Genomic DNA, 17,125 nt, shown 5'->3' with positions numbered 1-17,125 from the left:
ATTATGAATGAATATCAATCTGCTTGACAAGTAAGTCATTCACAGCATTGAAACATTTAAGAATTACGATGTTATTTCGAAATAATATCTACACGTACATTTTTATTAAGTTTGGTCAGGGAGTATAAAAATTTATATTTATTGTTTAATTTGGGGTTTTATCTAAATATAATGGATCATAGGGAAAAAAATCACGAAGTAAAAGATTCAAAACAATGCGAATAAAATGTAAAATTCATTTGGTAAATTCGTATGACTTTCTAAATTCTTCTATGCCGAAAATAGTACCATAATTTTATTTTATAGTTTTTAATTTAAAATGGTATTACTTTTACAATATTTAAAAATTCTAATCAAAAATAACATTTTGGCAAGAAACAAATTACCGCTGTTAACTAATCAATCTATGTGCTGCAACAGGGCAAATAAAATAACCATAAATTTATTTTGTTAGTCATTTAAAAGTCGATGGACTTGTGTATTGTACAATTAAAAGTCCAAAGAAACGTAGTGTTATTGATTTTTTGTTTCACTGAACGATGGCAAATGTCGGGGAAAATCCTGTTTCCTTCACAATCCTTCCATCGTCAAAAATAAACCTCAAACAAAGTATTGAATGTATTACATTCAGGTGGACTTAGAATGCAAGCAGTAAGTATATAACCAAGTTAAGAGATTAAGACAAGCCGTAAAGCCGGGTGGCTTGGATTTAAGTGACTCGATCAAACCCTCAAATTGCCACAAACTACGCTTACTCTAGATTACAGGGTGCAAACATCCCGGTCTTGGCCAACTTTGCTCTGCAACTTGAACTGTAATCGCCTTAGGTTTACTGTATTTGGGCCGGCATATTTATTTACTTTAAAGGTTTAAACCATACAGCATGCATAGGTAAATGTTATGTTTGATAACCTATCATACTTGCTTGTGATTATAAAGCTTTTGAATATTATTTACAATATAGAACTCCTTTTAAACTTATTAAACTTGTATTGATATATAAAATACTAATTACCCACGTATTGTGACTTGGTTTCTTACCTTTGTATTATGGATGGAACTCAAAATATAATGTACCTTTAAACGAGGCTATTTAATGGTAAGTAATGGAAATCCTCTTCCCAAAGCTTTCATTATGTAAATAATTTGCTTAAAACCAGAGATCATTTTAAACTGGTATGAATTTATGTATGTGTGTAAATGTCTATTGAGACTTTAAATAAGACCAATAAAGGATTTGATATACATTTTCCTACATCTATATTTATTAATTACTAGCAGTCACCTGCGGCCCAGAACGCAATTTCATTTTTAAACATGGACACGATAGCAATAAGTTATAATTACTGAAAAATGTTCACGTATCTTGATCTGTTTCAGATTTATGTTTAAAGATATGGGCTCTGATGTCGGAGTGAGAAACTGTTAATAATTACTTCTGAAATTCTTCAACTTATTTTCCAATACTTCATGATATTTTATTGAATAGCGTCAATGTCAGTAACAATAAAACTACGAGCCAACCTTGCATTTGAGCACAGTGAAAAAATTCTAAGTCTAAAGGCAATCTGATTCTTAGGTTTACAACACTTCAACACATTTCAAAATCATGGTAAAACAGTATTTACGTGATTTATAAACCACAAACATACAGAGAAACACGTCTGTACTGTATATAATAGTATAAATTATGAAGGAAATACGATTTTGTCCAGACGTTTTTCATCGTTTAGTGATACAAAAATATCATTAACATTACCTTTTACTGATCTGCAATCTGAACTCCTATTCAGGTGAATAACTAACTTAACATATAACTATAATCTAGGGTGAAATAAACGAATAATACCAGGGCGTTATGACACGCATAAGTAAGGAATCACAACCATCATATTGCGTGTCAACTTCACTAACTCGAAACCATGCACCTAATAAAATCAAAAGACAACACTAATCAATAAAACTGAACTGTAGAATACAGGTCACAATAGGTCTCTATTCGCCGACCAACCACAATCCTTCCATCGTTATAAACAAATTGTAAAGAAAGAAGTGTAGATTAATAAACTTTAGGGCTCGTATTACAAAAAAAACATAACACTAATGTTAAATTTATTTTGATATGAATATTTTCCTATGAATGAACTGTGGCAATGTATTATAATATATATTTATATCTCGCATAAAATATGTGCTATTAATGGCAACTGTAGGTTAATGGAACGCAATATTTTTTTAAAAACGTATTTACTTCATGAAGCGAACAATAATAATTCGGTTGTACTTTGTATTCGTTCGTCAACATTATGTTTTAAGTAGAGTGTAAGGGAAAAGGAAGCCAATGCCCTGTGACTTCTGCCATTGACAGGTTAAAGAATAATATGGAACGCCTTATTGTTGGGGAGGAAATATTAACTAAGACTTTCACTCATAACTTTGTTGATAACTCTCGCAATTTACTTTTAAAACACAAACAATTAATTGAGTTTATCTATATATGGCTATTATTCATTGATTAAAACGTTTCACCTAAAACAGATACACATTACTGGCAAGGTGATTAATGTAATGATAAACCATTTAATGGGCTGAGCGTTATTGAAGCCTATTAATCGAGGGTCAAAAAAAGTATTGTATGTCTGTCCGTGTACATGACATGTCAAGACCTATATATTCAATATGTTGAATGAAGCTTTATATTTAGCTACCTGATATGTATCGAAAATATCAGGTTTGACGATAATGGACTCACTTCATGGATTAGCAGTGGCGAATATTCGTTATATAGACATCCACAATGATAATGATAAATTCGTATGTAAATCAAATGTATAAACAAACCTAATACAATCATATGATATTATAACAATTTACATAGCGTAATACATTTACACATGTGCAAGACAGATCGAGAAATATGCATTGTTTTAGTTTTGCAGAAATCTTCAGTTCTATATTCCATTATTTTATCTAGTAGGCCAAGACTATACGCCTAGAAATTATGTAGATGATACTTAACTGTTATACTGTACAGTTGTTGATGCCGAAACACACTCACACGTTAATTATACAGTGCAATAAATCGTGTATTCGTTTCTATGTAATCAAACTGTAAAACTTCAACCGTATACGGTATTTTGAAATTTGATATGATCATACAATAATTTTTCTCTTCATTTGGGTCTGCATTAAAAATTGAATTAGCAAATTACAGTGTTATACCTTTATGAATAACTAAAATTAAAGATAAAATTTATACATAAAGATAGACGACATAGTAAGGATTTCTTATATAAGTATGTATTAAATTTTTTGTCTGTCTTGACTCGAAGACTAATCCCTAAAATATATCCGGAAGGTTTTTAAATACCCTGAATATTAGGCTTTACTTATTAAAAGCACCTGTTACAGATATATGGGGTGATGATGGTGTTTAACCTTCATAACAATGCCGAATCTTTAAATTGGAATTCGATTATACAATATTTAGGTAAAAAAACAACAAATACAAGACATTTGTATCAAGCAAAAGACTAAAACCCATATTATAACTTTCAAACTGATGACATATTAGATAACTGACCAAGTGCAAATATCTTACTCTGCTGATACTCTAATATATCAAGACTAGTCATTACCGCAAATAAATTATCTTCAATCATTTGTTTCCTAGGAAAATACATACAATAGATTAAGGTATAGGTATAAATATATTTAGAAAAAAGGCTTTCTTCATATTTCGGTATTATTTCGTTGAGTTCATTTCATATACTTTCAAATTCTAAATTAAAACAAAGCTTTGTAAGTAACAACTTGATAGTTCATATGAATATCAATTTATTACAGTTCATTGTGATAAATGAACCAAAACAAACAAACCGTTAAAAGTTTATACTCCAGGAGAGGTAATAAATACGTCACACAACACCGGACACGGAAGCTGTTATAAATGCTGCTGCCAGGTGTAAGAGTGTTATAGCAACAGTTAATGATATATGTCTTTGCTCTTTCCAGTTCATTGTGCTTTCTAACGAAGAATAGGACGTTTAATATAGAAACGAACAACAATAAATGTAACGTGTTAACTTGGTAGATTCGTTCTTTTTTAACTCACCTCCTCTTTATTTAAAAATGTTTAAATACATGAAAATAATATAATAGGCGACATTTATTATTCATTTATTTATGATTTAATTATAAACTAAAATTAGAATTACAGATAATTTGTATTTCTTTTTATTTTCATTTATCTACTTAACATTTTGTTTCCAATCAAGAGTTCAAACTCTGCATTAAATACTTATTATGTAATTAATACACAGGTTGTATCAGACCACATGGACATTACCCGCATCTGGCAACGTATCAAAATAAAATCTGTGTACATAATTGTTTAATGTGACATCCTCGGGGGAATCCTTCAACTGGTCAATCCATTTTAACATAAATGGACAAACTTCTGCAATTAACTTTTAGAAAGTGCGAATAATTTTGGATATTGTTTAAACGAATTTTTAAATTGCATTATTTAAATGCAATTGTTTGTATGTTGTTTCACATTTGTTAAACTTTCCCAAATCCTGATTGTTTCATCACATTTTCTTCATTACAATTGATACTACCTGTAGAGTGTACCAATATAGAAAAAAGTAGTTTTAATATTTTATTTTATAATACTATTTATTTATATTTTATAAAAATGTTTCCTTATAAAATAATAAGAACGGCCGTATGTGCTCAAAGGGGACCTAAATACATCAACACTAGATTATATCTCATTTGTCAGATCGAATTCAATACGACCCCAAAACAAACGGCAACTGAAACCTTATGAATACCATCGAAATTGTTTACAGTATTATCTATAGAATTTGAGGACATATGATGAATATTTTTCCTCTTCAGAATGTTTCATTTTTTACTAAGATTTAAGCCCCAAAGGCATCTAATATTAATTTTCTGGTAGCACAAAATAAAACAATTAAATCTCGAGAGCTTCTTATATTCGTAAATCTTTTTACCAGCTTAATCATATGGTTTGATCATTTATTAAGTTAAGTTTTTTATATGATGTCAATAAAGTATTTTGATTAAAATTAGAGGTATAGTGTTTTTAATATAGTAAATTATATACTTGCGAGTTCATGTTTCTTCCAACAGTATGCCTTGAAAAGTGGAAAGTTATTGGATGTGTGTGTGTGTGTATTGCATTATGTAGAGATACAAATAAGGCAGAAAAAACTTTTTTTGTTAAACCTTATAGAATTTTTGTTATTAGGATACATATCTTCACTGTTCTCTGACAAATTATAACTACTGTTCATGTACTAGAGTGGGTTGACCAATAGGCTTTCAATAGTTCAAAAAAGTGACCTTGCAGTTCATTTGAAATTTTATGAACTTCCACTGGGGTGTGGTTAGATTTTCTGGTGAGAAAATGATATGAATGCTGTAATGTTGCTTACAATGATGTTCTCGCTGTGATATCACAGCAGTAGAATATACTCTGGCTGCTTACAATTATTATAAAACTTTCAAGTTATAAAGATATTTTTTGTTTTCCGAATCACGACTCAAAAAGATTAACCGTTGGACTTACGTCAAGTCAAGGTTAGATATATATTGTTGCGCACATAAATTAAAATTTATGCAGTTATGAACAACCTGATTATTAAATTTGCATCAAATATTCTAATTTTGCACATTAGAATCTTTGAAATAAAGTTTGGAATTTAGGTTGTTACAAAAATTATAAGCAATTAAGCATTTTAATGTATAATTGTTTGGCAAAATAACTCCTTTTTCCATGAGAGTTACCGGTATTCTGTGGTGTTACAGTATGGTTAGTTTGAACATATAGCTAAGAGTTGGGTATAATACGAGTTCGTTAACAGGAAACATACATATACGTCTGCATACTTAAATTGTTGCTAAACATCTTCTTAATTGAACTGTTATTTGTAAAACACCATTTTTTTTAATTCTAAGAGAAAGAACATTGTCACTATTTAATCTTAAAATAAATAACTGTAATATCACCAATTGACTCTAAACTCGTGTAAGAAATGACTCACCCCTGTACTAACAATCGTCAATATCGTCAAGAAATGTGATTCAGGCCTATTTAACCACATTTAGTAGAAAATGTAACGCAGAATGATATTTTTCGTTGATTTTCTACTATCTGTATTACAACTCAACAAATACATCCTCCCTAAAATGTAGCCCAAATTTACAACGTGATTCAGTTAAGAAATGGTTTCGTTGCCATAACTTTTATGTCATTATTTTCAATTTTGGGTGATTCTGTCTTACATTTTCTAGAGGCATTGGATAATATACCAATAAGGCCAATAATTCAATGTTTATATTTTGACCAAATAATGCTTGCCTGCAGTATCTACTTCATTGCCGTAACCTTGAGAGACTACTACAACAAAAAACAATACGTTTCGGAGAAATTATGTTGCTCTGTTGCTGTCAAGCGTAACTGAGAAAACAACAGAAAGTCTGTGAAGTGGGGGAAGAGACTGTCAGACTCAGGTCCACTTCAGAGCTGGTCCTAAGTGTTCGTAACTGTATTTGGATGTTGTGGCACTTTACCTATCCAGGACAACCTCAGCTGAAATCTTCCCTCTTACAGATATCTGTTTAACCTTACAAACATAAGCAAGAGTTCATATATTGTGTATATATATATATATATATATATATATATATATATATTATGATTCATTGTAACAACAAATCGTACATACCAGTAGTAATTTACTTTGAGGGTATCGTTACAGCATTAGGTTTTCTATAAATAAAAAAATACCAATCTTTGAGGATATAACTCCTATACACTCTGTAATATTTTTTATCTGTATCTTCAGTCTTTTTATTTGGGCCCAATACTTTTAATGCCTCAAAATTTACTTGGAGCGACCGAAATATATTCCGATTTCCCTGGCTTGAGATAAGGCATCTTAAATCATCAAGTTGATTTTACTGTGTCAAAGGGCTATGCGTTTAACATAAAATAATAACCATCTTAATTGACAGAAAATAATAAAGGGATGTAATGAAAAGTTTTGTACATAAATACTCGTATATTTAATGAGAAAAGTACACCAACGGCTTAGTAAATGTGCCTCGTGACTGTTTTAACAGATCTAATACAACTTCATTCTTAATAAATTTTATTTATTTTAGATATATTTCTACTTTAAATATAAATTAATTATGTGTAAGTAAATAAGTTTATGTCTAAAAACTAAAAATGTTTATGCCTTTAATTCTTAAAAATAGGATAGAAAATTTTGACGGAAATGTATCAAGTAAATAGGTTGACAAATATAGTCCACCGCTTAATCGGACCAAAGGGGTAAGGTTCCACTGCTAGAAATATCTTACCCACCTACGTTAGACATTTTAAGATATCCCAGATGAATTTGAATCAATGGAACTGTTCTCTCAATTTGTTGAACACACTTGCAAACAATAGTTGTAGTCCAAGGGACAAGTCCATTTTGCACAGGGTGGGTTAACTAACGTGTCTTAGCCGTATATTAGGAGAAAATTTAGAGCAATAACAAAGAAAAAATGTTCTCTGAAAGACGCTTACATTCCAATTTTCTTTTTTAAAGAAGATTTGTTATAAAAATGTTGTCTAAGAACATCTACGCCACGTAATGGCTTAATGTTAATAAACTATAAGAGAAGTCTAATATATAACAGTGAAAGTGTTTGAGAGTTCTATAGTTATATTTTAATGTTGTATAACAGACCTCAAAGAGAGCACTTAACAAGTTAACAGCGTCTAAGAGACGCTTACAGTTCAACTTTTATTTTTAAAGTATATGTGTTATAAAATGTTCTCTCGAGAATCGCGTCTTTGGAATGGCTATTAATAGAATCTATGAGAGAAGTTAATTATCTAATATTGATAGTATTTAAATTCTATAATTACATTTTACCGGAGTAAGAGAGACGTCATGGAGAGCACTTAACAAGTTAACAGCTCCTGAGAGACGCTTATAGTCCAACTTTGCTAGTTAGAGTGGGATGTGTTATAATAAATGTTTTCCAGGGACTCGCTACCATTGTAATGGCTATGAATAGAATGTATGATAGAAGTTAATTATCTAATAGTGAGAATATTCTAGAATTCTATAATTACATTTTAACGATCTATGAGAGAACTCATGGAGAGTACTTAACAATTTAACAGCTCCTGAGAGACGCTTATAGTCCAACTTTGCTAGTTAGAGTGGGATGTGTTATAATAAATGTTTTCCAGGGACTCGCTACCATTGTAATGGCTATGAATAGAATGTATGATAGAAGTTAATTATCTAATAGTGAGAATATTCTAGAATTCTATAATTACATTTTAACGATCTATGAGAGAACTTATGAAGAATACTTAATAAGGTAACAGCCCCTGAGAGACGCTTATAGTCCAACTTTGCTTGTTAAAGTCTATGTGTTATAATAAATGTTCTCCAGGGACTCGGTACCTTTGTAATGGCTATTAATAAACTATGAGAGAAGTTAATTATCTAATAGTGAGATTATTCGAGAGTTCTATAATTATTTTATGTAACGGGTATGAGAGACCTCGTGGAGAACTCTTAGTAGGTTATAATGTGTCTGTTTTCAACAGTGTTTTGTCTTATTCCTTACGCTATCAGTAATGATATTATTATTTTTTTATTTAATGTAATCTATTAAACTTCTTATTGTATGGTTTCCCTTCTGGTATCTTACTTTAATGTTCCCCTAGTCTTTCGCCATTATTGTAGTAAACAATAACACTCTTACATAGGGTTTATAAATTGATCTGAAACAAGTATAATATAAAGTATCATATTTAGTGCTTGAAAGCAAAGGATAAAATGAAGTTGCAATTGTAATTTGTCACTAATTCATAGCCTTTTACAGAAGATATTACTCTTCTGTCACTACAAGTTAAGGCATCGTTATGGTAAACGTATTGCTTTATACCAGGAACATGAAATCCTCAGGCTCAATGTTTAAAAAGGTTAGTGAATATTTTTAACTTTTAAGTTTCCTGACAGTATTGTTTAAACTTTTAAAAATTATATGCAATGTAAATTATAAAAAGTTTAATTTTTCTATTAATTACTATTTTAAATTTTGTACAAACCCTACTTTTTTCATTCCGTCATATTACACACACGCGCGCGCGCGCACAATGTAAAAATGGATATCGTTATTTTCATCCATATTTGTGTGCATCTTATTTAAAGATATACTGCTTCCTGCAGTGCATAATAAATGTATATGTTATTATAGATATATAATTCAGACACAAGTAGAAATATTGTGCATGTGTCTTTGAGGTAAGCTATGTTTATTTGAAACCACTAGATTCTTTACTGTAATATTACTACTTTAATACTTATTACACACTGAGATTAATAGACGTGCCACTCAAACATTAGTATGTATGTGCGACAGTGTATTTCCTAGTACACGTGAGTTAAGTCATAGTCCTTAACAGTCCAATGAAATGATTTTTACCGTACTTCTTGTAAGCAAAGATCTCGAGTTGTTTTTAAAATATGTTTATGTTAATTAATTCGAGAGGTGATACTATTTTTAATTTTCCATTACGGAGTATTTTTAAATAAATAAATATCAGTGTTAGATGGGCTAGTTTATCTTGTGAAGTTTTTAAAAAAAAAGAAAAGTTATTATCGTATACAGAATTTAATAAATATAGTTTTTTCTTATAATTTACGCATATTTTTCATTGAAGATTAAAATAGAAACACCTACAAACATTAATTACCATTCAATACACTTCCAAAACCAATGTTTAATATACTACAGAACCATTTGAAGTACTATCACTGTACTAGGAAAGTATGAATAAGACTTTCACTACATAAAATAATAAGTGCACTTGCGGTTCATTAGTTCAATCCCAGGAAAGCATGCACTTCAATTTATAAGCTTGCACTTAACGTGCCATAGGTCTCACTTGGGTATTGTTGTTTTCCTGGTTAGAGAACAACAGAAACCCGGCATTGATCCTTATTTTGTAAAGCAAGTTAAACAACAATTACTACGGGCATTTGCAATGAACAGGTAACATGCAAGTTGCAGTCGATTTTAGCTATTATTGTTTATGGAATTTGTTTTTAGATAAACTTTTAAAGAAGAGTTCATTTTAAAGTGGCTAGCTATGTGTGAATTTTGGCTTTCGTTAATTTTCATTTAGGTGCAGTTAGTGCATAGAGTGGCTAGGTCCTCTTTCTCATCTGACAAGACAAAGAGTTGGTTATATCGAAATAATTATTTTTTAAAATCATTCATTCTAAAAAATCATGCTTGCCACCACGTGTCGCATTCCATGTAATGCTTACGTTGTACGAACTATTTAAAGTTCATAGCTACATGTTCGTTACTTCCATATTAATCTTTTAATACGGCTTAGACAATTGCAGTAAGAGTAGCCCCTAAGTTGTAGAGTAAAGATACCCAAGACCGAGATGTTTGCACCTCTCCCAGTAATCAGGAGTGAGCGTAGTTTGTGGTAGTTTAACTGTTTGATCATGTCACTTAAATCCTTGCGATATTTGTTTGTTGGTTGCCTTAATCACTTAAATGAGTTTTAATCTGACTGTTTTAATTATAATATTAATATAAGCTAAATTCTATTACACAATTTCTTTTATAAATATTTATTTTATCAAGCGAAAAAACATTGATACAATTTTTTTATGTTATAAAGTGTTTGTACGTTGTAAAACTTTTATGAAACTATAAAATAAGTTTTAAGTTAAAACATCTGTTCATAAACAACCAACTATTTATGTACACTTTGAGATATTAAAACCCTCATCTACTTCATGGAATAAAATATTTCTGCTACCACTCACTTAAATTAGCTGATTATAATTAAAATTTTTAGGTAAACAATACAGTTTTTCTTATAATTCCTCTTAGACCATGTAAAGAGTTTTCAGTCATAGAAGAGGTTATAACTAGTTTTATTCTAAAATACTTATATAGAAGTACAAGTAATAATATTATCGTACAAGGTGTAAGCAAGTTTTTATTGACAATTACATTGTGATAATTGTTGGAGGTACTAACAATAGAAGCCTCTGTCCACTGCTTAACAGTTTAAAGAAATGCTGTTACATATAATTAGTACTTTCTTATGTAAATTAGTTCTCATTGAATTATTTCAGCTGCTGAGACTATATTCTGCAAAAACCTTTGAAATAGCCTATCTTAGTAATATGTAAATTTCTGTCAGTAACAACTAAAACCCTCTGGCTTTTCCACCTCTTGACCAAAGAGTTTTTATTTTTATTTCTTAGTTTAGTGTTAAACTATTTAATTGGCTGGATCCAATTTTTCCTCAGTAACGGTTTAGGAACCACTCTATTCCCTGTTTCACATCCGATAGAAAGAACTATCAAACTGCTCCCAGTTCTAACACCTTCCCCGGCTCTCCACCTGACACATCATATCCTCAATGTTCCCTGTTTTCTACTGTCTTCCCTACCATTACATCCAATGTTTGTATTGACTCGGTACAGGGTAAATCTATGGCTTTCCGTCGGCTTCTCCAATGGTTTTAGATACTGACAACTCTTTATCATAGATGTAATGCAACACCTATTAAGATTTAGCACCAAAACATGCAGTCAATTTCAAACAAAACTGGTCCTTAAGAAGCTCTATTATACGTTAATAATGTCGACATTGCTTGTGTGACCGAGAAATAGCTTACACAAAACTACATTTCTGTGCCGAATGTCCAGAGCTATTGGTTAGCGGGTGTCTCAGTCAGGTCCGGCAGAGTCATAGGCGGAGTATGTGTCTTGGTTGGTGATTCCTTTTTAGCAATCAAAATAACGTTCCTGGTGTTTTAGGGACCTTAGTTGAGCATTCGACTCAGTTAACCATCTGAATCTTCATAATTAGCTGGAACTCTATGGCATTAGAGGCTGTCCCCTACAGATATTTAATTCTTATCTTTTGTATGGTTTCCAGAGTGTTCACGTTACTAACTCTTTTGGAACGGTAAAATCAGAATTCGTTGAGGTGTTAATGGGTGTTCCCCATGGTTCTATTTTGGGACCTCTTCTCTTTGTATTATATGTGAACAACTTATCTTACTCAATATACTGATGATATTACAATCATTGTTCAGGCAGACTTTTCAATAACACTAACTTTTGATTAAACTCTACAATACACTAAATCAATTTGTACTTCAATATTAACGCCTTCTTCGTCAATGTTGACAAGTCTCTATTCTTCACTTTCGATCTCGGACTGATTATAAAGGCGTTGTTACTCTGGACGAGGTCGATTCACTGAGGTTGATTCAGTATGTTTCTTGAGTATTCATTTTAATGCTAGTTTTTCTTGACGTCAGCATGTCGAAGCTCTTTCCTCTAAGCTGAACTGAAAGTTTTTCTTAAGGTGTCTTTCTAACCTCTCGAAATTTAGTGCACTAAAAATTGGCATACCATGGCTACTTTTCCTTTGTGATGTCGAAAGACATAATATCATAAGGAACAGCTTCATCTTCTTTGTTACAAAGGGCCTTTCAATGTGAAAAAAAGGGATATTCGTATGTGTATTTGGCCTGGGAAGCGGGGAGACCTGTGGGCAGGTGTTTCTCCGACAACGTATTGTAACCTTCACTCCATTTTTATCTATTCTGCATCTGTTTACACTTTTAAAAATATTCAAGAATTTCCTACACAAATAAATATAAATTCTACCAGAAATAAAAACAGTTTGATTTTTCCCTATCATAATAATAACGTGTTCCGAAAAGCAATAGAAAATAGGATCTAAAGTCTATAATTTGATGTCCTTTTATTTAAAAAACAGCCCTTTTCCATTTATCTCTTAAAAATAATCTTAAAGACGCCCTTGAAAAAACATATATTTATTCATTCTTTGATTATTTTTCCCCACCCATATACCAATAAAACATATCCACAGTACTGACTTTTTAATAATGTGTAATAAGGTATGGAACATCGTGCAAGCATACGATAAGGTTGTAGGATTACCCAATTTACTTTTTATGCTTGGGTTTTTCTGAATTGAAGCCGGACAATACTGGTTTGTTTGAATAACAATGTTTCCCGCTGTACTCAAGCACTTTCTCCACGGGAGTCTCAAAGGTCCGGTCCTTGATTGTTGTGAAGAATGGACTTGTTATGTAAATTGTCCATAAACCATCACGAAATGATGTGCATTGTGACTAAGCGAGCCGTGATATGAATAAATTTTCAATTACAAATACTATTGAATATATAACTACGAGTATTATGTCAATATATTACTTTTTTGTATTTCCAACCCTCTCATACAAAGGAATATTTATATCAATACTTTACATCTTTTTTAATTATTTATGATGGATGATTTTTAAGGATAAAAGGATTTTGGACATAGAAGTCTTCCTTCAAACCACCACCATCCTGTTTTGTTTCAAATGACGTGCCTTATGTTCCAAATAGAGACGTTCCAAAATTGATTGATTATGTTGCGCGACTGTATTGTTCACTCATTATAGTTTTTCTCTGAAATCTCAGGTATATGCTTAAGTTTTTGACGTACTTTTCTGTTGCCAAGTTTGATCTTAGAGACGTTATCACCGGTATCAATTATTGGTTTGCTTTACTAAGGTTTGTCTTACTTGCTTTTACACAGCAATACAGGGATGGATTCAAATCCAAAAAAAGAAGTTTAATTTTTTAACACTTACTATTATATTTAGTCACAGATTTTTATGGCAGTAGTAAATTATTTATAATTTTCACTAAAACTATACAATAAAAATAAAAATATTAACACGAAAAAATGTTTTTTAGTGAAACATATTTTTTTATGCAGACACATTGGATAATTCCTTTGAACAATGCATTAAACCAATTTTTAAACATTTTTTCAATCCCGTAAATGCAATCATTTCCATAAAATTTTAATGGTAAATTATTGAAAATGTAAATAATTTCTATTTTTCTGTTATTAGAATATGCAAATGGATACAATATTTGCAAGTATAAATTAATAGGTTACTGTTTAGTATTTTTTGTTAGTATTGCAGTGAATTTTAATTCACAGAAACTGTTTAACATAAAACAAAACATTTTGCTTATAATATGATACAAATGAACACCATACATGACTAATACTCAGGTAATCAGTTTGTAATGTTCCATTTATTTCAATCACTAACCAATAATACAGCTTTTAGTTAATGCAAAAGTATGCTCAATAAAGTATTTGTTCTTCTCTTACTTCTTATATTCATCAAAATGGTCATAATTATTCCTGAACAAGGTGTACCTATACGTGAATTCAAAGAGATGATTCGATTCGTTAATCTTGCTGATACTCGATACCTTTATCGATACTCAATGTTAATTAATATATTAAACCTAGATTTAGAGTTAAACACAAATATTCAATCTTTCTCAGTCGGAAAAGTCATGGTCTACATGTGGCTGTCATGTTAATATATTACTATTATAAATATGGTCATTAAATTTCAATGTCAAAACTGAATGTTTTGGGAACTAATTTCAACATTTTTAATTTTTAAACTTATGACAAATAATACATTGTTATACCTCAAGGTTTTGTTCTTACAATCTACAGAATCTTACATTGAGGTACTATTAGGTTTACTCCTCTATTTACACGTCTCAGTTTTTTATTTTTATTTTTATTTTCAACTCAAAATATATTAACTGTAGTAAATATTGTAATGCCAGGTACAGTTCTAAAGATTACTTATTATCGATTAACAATTTGTCTGTTTCCCTACATTTCTTTAAATTGCTATAAAATACCGAGTTTTATGTGTATATACATGTATACATTTTCGGAATATGGTACCATTCTCCGTAATAAGAGTGATTGTAAGAGGCAGATTTATATACATCTACCTAACCTCTGAAAAACACAACTACTCACTTCGTATTTTTAAGTCTTCTCAAGTAATAATTAACCACATTGAGTTTGTGAATTTAATTTATTAATAGAACCCCTTAAAGACGTTTTCATTCTGTAGAATACTATATTCTGCATAATGCGTACCCTCAAATTCATAATGAAGCTAAGTTCTGCCTTAAGTGGTGGTGGCACATTGCCTCAAGGGTCTAACTTTGTTTCTTATAGTCTCCTTATTTAAATTTGTACCATAACTGTGCATGTAAGTAACAACGTGATCATAAATAGATAATGCGCTAGCAAATTGTTTGGGTGTTTTTTTTTACAATGGATCAATATGTACAAAGAGTAAATATTTACAACATGGTTTGTTTATAAAGTAGACGGTTAGGTAAGGTAGAATTTCATTAGCAATAGAAGAAAGACCTTCACTTATTTTGTTTGTATTATAGATAGTAAAAGTTAATGTCCATGATGAAGTTTTTCCTGAAAGTTACTCCTCTATAGGATACATGTTCCCTTTTCGTGTAATTCTGGTACACTCCGAATATATAGTTTCCGTTACGAGATGAGAAGGGATTTTAAGCATTGTCACTGAAATGGCGGGTAAATAAGTCAATTGAAAAGGTTCTATATGGATTTATGTTCATAAACAAAGTGGTTACTTACATTCAGTACTTTATATCTTTCATGTACTTTACTTGTGTTCTCTTCATTAAGGTATGTAATTAAATAAGATATGATATACGTAGTACTTTTAAATAGGGTGTTTTGTTACGTTTACGACACTAAGTGACATGTGTGAAATTGAATCGTCCTTTCAGGACTTGCTAGCTTTTATTAAAAGTCGTTATCTTGCATGTGTATCTTTTAATTTACTAAGTAATTTCTATTTCAAACCAGGGTATATTAGCTGTGGTCATAAGGGCTGATTTAATTTGAAAATTGGGTTCAGATCTATTTCACGCTTTGTGCAGGTGAAATACACTGGTACAGATTTACTCCTGGAATTTGGAGTCCACGTCTGCCTGAGATCCATAAAAAGTCGGTGAGGATAACAAACAACTAGTTTCGACATCTACCAAGGCGCTCAGTCTGGTTACCCAGCAGAATAGCTCTTCGTCTAGACTACACTGGATAGGTACTACTCTCAACGGGTTCAAAGAGGGCAGTGGAATCCATACTTTGACGAGTAACCATCTTATGGTCCTATCGAGACGCTAGGTTCAGAGCCGCACTGCCTGGGGATAACGTCTATCCCGACAGGCAGACAGACCAAATACTGCGATATATCAGCCCACCAATAATAAACGACAGCTTCATCGGATGATAAAGCCAAAGCCCATAAGCCAGTTCATTGATATTTATAGTAGATAGCACCGAACTATTTCAAATGATAGCAAAGAATCTTATTCTAAGTAATAAGGATAAAACTTACTCTATTACACATATTATACACTTATGATTAAAGTATAGCTTCATACCTATGTTTTGCACTGGTACCTAAATTTTTTTTTTTAACAAGGATATTCTTTGACAAACCTTAAACAAAGTTCATTAAAAATGCGGTGATGTTTTTACGAAATATATTCCAAAGCACTTTACTGTTATCCAACATACGTTTACAACGATTTACACACCTTTAGTTAATTTACACCGGATAGGTCATTAAACTATGCATTCTTTGTCTTCGATCAAACATAAACTAACCGAAACATGTTGTATTTAAGTCAAGATTCCTCAGTTCACTCTTTTTGTAGCATATGTGAATTAAATTTAGACATACCTTTACGCAAATTAAAGTCTCATATAATAATGCATTCTAAATATTATATTTATAAGATTATGAGATACAATGAATCAATTTGTATGAATATTTTCTATTAATGAATTACTTGTAGTGAATATTTGTAGCATAAAGTATAAAGCATAATACTTCTTCATAAAATTTCATCAGAATGAGTAATACTGTAATATTTTCATAGCCGTAAAAACATTACAATAAATATCTTTAATGTTTAAAGTCTAGGTTTGTTTAATTCATCAGTATATGGTAGCCTTTCCTGACTGAAAGAGGAAAACAAGCAGGTGAAGGAGAAGAATGATCAATATTGACAGGACTTTCGTCATCCTCAGCCTTTACCGTGGTCCACTCTGGAAAATGAAGATTTGATTA

Source organism: Homalodisca vitripennis, chromosome 6, assembly GCF_021130785.1.
Source record: "Homalodisca vitripennis isolate AUS2020 chromosome 6, UT_GWSS_2.1, whole genome shotgun sequence".
Lineage (NCBI taxonomy): Eukaryota > Metazoa > Arthropoda > Insecta > Hemiptera > Cicadellidae > Homalodisca > Homalodisca vitripennis.
The sequence above is the reverse complement of the archived record's forward strand: the minus strand, read 5'-3'. Positions refer to the sequence as shown.